A 3,174-nucleotide genomic window follows, 5' to 3' on the forward strand; every position below is an offset into this window, starting at 1 on the left:
AAGCATTTCTTAGTGATTGGGAACGGTGTCAATGACAAAGCATCTCTTGGTGGTTGGGGATGGCATCAATGACAAAGCATCTCTTGGTGTTTGGGGACGGTGTCAATGACAAAGCATCTCTTGGTGGTTGGGGACTGTGTCAATGACAAAGCAATTTCAGGTGATTGGGGACGGCGTCAATGACAAAGCATCTCCCAGTGATTGGGGACGGTGTCAATAACAAAGCAACGTCAGTTGATTGGGGACGGTGTCAGTGATAAAGCAACTCCCAGTGATTGGGGACGGCGTCAATGACAAAACATCTCTTGATGGTTGGGGACGGTGTCAATGACAAAGCACCTCTTAGTGATTGGGGACGGCGTCAATGACAAAGCGTCTCTTGGTGGTTGGGGACGGCGTCAATGACAAAGCATCTCTTGATGTTTGGGGACGGTGTCAATGACAAAACACTACCTGATGATTGGGGACGGTGTCAATGACAAAGCATCTCTTGGTGGTTGGGGACGGTGTCAATGACAAAGCACCACCTGGTGATTGGGACAGTGTCAATGACAAAGCATCTCTTAGTGATTGGGGACAGTGTCAATGACAAAGCACCTCTCAGTGATTGAGGACGGCGTCAATGACAAAGCATCTCTTAGTGATTGGGGACGGTGTCAATGACAAAGCACCACCTGGTGATTGGCGACGGTGTCAATGACAAAGCACCACCTAGTGATTGGGGACAGTGTCAATGACAAAGCATCTCTTAGTGATTGGGGACGGTGTCAATGACAAAGCATCTCTTGGTGATTGAGGACGGCGTCAATGACAAAGCACCGCCCAGTGATTGGGGATGTTGTCAATAACAAAGCAACTTCAGTTGATTGGGGACGGTGTCAATGACAAAGCATCTCTTGGTGGTTGGGGACTGTGTCAATGACAAAGCAATTTCAGGTGATTGGGGACGGCGTCAATGACAAAGCACCTCCCAGTGATTGGGGACGGTGTCAATAACAAAGCAACGTCAGTTGATTGGGGACGGTGTCAGTGATAAAGCACCTCCCAGTGATTGGGGACGGCGTCAATGACAAAACATCTCTTGGTGGTTGGGGACGGTGTCAATGACAAAGCATCTCTTAGTGATTGGGGACGGCGTCAATGACAAAGCGTCTCTTGGTGGTTGGGGACGGCGTCAATGACAAAGCATCTCTTGATGTTTGGGGACGGTGTCAATGACAAAACACTACCTGATGATTGGGGACGGTGTCAATGACAAAGCATCTCTTAGTGATTGGGGACAGTGTCAATGACAAAGCATCTCTTGGTGGTTGGGGACGGCGTCAATGACAAAGCACCACCTGGTGATTGCGGACGGTGTCAATGACAAAGCATCTCTTGATGATTGTGGATGGCATCAATGACAAGACACTTCCAGGTGATTGGGGACGGTGTCAATGACAAAGCCCCTGTGTTGTGGTTCTGTTCGCCGAGCTGGAAGTTTTTTTTGCAAACGTTTCGTCCCCTGGCTAGGCGACATCAACAGAGCTTGGGAGCCTCCTGCGAAGCGCTTCTTTGATGTTTCCTCCGGTGTTTATAGTGGTCTGTCCCTGCCGCTTCCAGTTGTCAGTTTCAGCTGTCCGCTGTAGTGGTTGGTAGATTGGGTCCAGGTTGATGTGTTTGTTGATGGAGTTTGTGGATGACCTGGACCCAATATACCAACCACTACAGCGGACAGCTGAAACTGACAACCGGAAGCGGCAGGGACAGACCACTATAAACACCGGAGGAAACATCAAAGAAGCGCTTCGCAGGCGGCTCCCAAGCACTAATGATGTTGCCTAGCCAGGGGACGAAACGTTTGCAACAAAAACTTCCAGCTTGGCGAACACAACCACAACAACGAGCACCCGAGCTACAAATCTTCGCACAAACTTTGAACAAAGCCCCTCTTAGTGATTGGGACGGTGTCAATGACAAAGCCCCTCTTGGTGATTGGGGACTGTGTCAATGACAAAGCGCTTCTTTGTGTTTGGGGACGGTGTCAATGACAAATCACCTCTTGGTGATTGGGGACGGTGTCAATGACAGCATCTCTTGGTGATTGGGACGGCGTCAATGACAAAGCATCTCTTGGTGATTGGGGACGGTGTCAATGACAAAGCAACTTCAGGTGATTGGGACGGCGTCAATGACAAAGCATCTCTTGGTGATTGGGGACGGTGTCAATGATAAAGCTCGTCCGGTCATTGGGGACAATGTCAATGACAAAGCAACTCTTTTGATTGGGGATGGTGTCATTGACAAAGCACCACTTGGTGATTGCGTAGGGTGTCAATGACAAGTCATCGCTTGGTGATTGGAGATGCCGTCAATGACAAAGCATCTCTTGGTGATTGGGGATGGTGTCAATGACAAAGCTCCTCCCGGTGATTGGGGACAATGTAAATGACAAAGCACCTCTTGGTGATTGGGGACGGTGTCAGTGACAAAGAATCTCTTGGTGATTTGGGACGATGTCAATGACAAAGCTCCTCCTGGTGATTGGGGATGGTGTCAATGACAAAGCTACTCCCAGTGATTGTTGACGAGTCAATGACAAAGCATCTCTTGGTGGTTGGGGACGGTGTCGATGACAAAGCACCACCTGGTGATTGGGGACGGTGTCAATGACAAAGCACCTCTTGGTGGTTGGGGACGGCGTCAATGACAAAGCATCTCTTGGTGGTTGGGGACGGTGTCAATGACAAAGCACCACCTGGTGATTGGGGACGGTGTCAATGACAAAGCACCTCTTGGTGGTTGGGGACGGTGTCAATGACAAAGCATCTCTTGGTGATTGGGGACTTGTCAATGACAAACCATCTCTTGGTGGTTAGGGACGGCGTCAATGACAAAGCACCTCTTGTTGATTGGGGACAATGTCAATGACAAAGCATCTCTTGGTGATTGGGGACGGTGTCAATGACAAGACACTTCCAGGTGATGGGGGACGGTGTCAGTGACAAAGCACCTCCCGGTGATTGGGGATGTTGTCAATGACAAAGCTCCTCCCAGTGATTGAGGATGGTGTCAATGACAAAGCAACTTCAGGTGATTGGGGACGGCATCAATGTCAAAGCTCCTCCCAGTGATTGGGACGGTGTCAATGACAAAGCTCCTCCCGGTGATTGGGGACAGTGTCAATGACAAAGC

Source organism: Chiloscyllium plagiosum, unplaced genomic scaffold, assembly GCF_037043375.1.
Source record: "Chiloscyllium plagiosum isolate Xiang-an unplaced genomic scaffold, Cpla_swu_hap1 HiC_scaffold_45, whole genome shotgun sequence".
NCBI classification, from domain to species: domain Eukaryota; kingdom Metazoa; phylum Chordata; class Chondrichthyes; order Orectolobiformes; family Hemiscylliidae; genus Chiloscyllium; species Chiloscyllium plagiosum.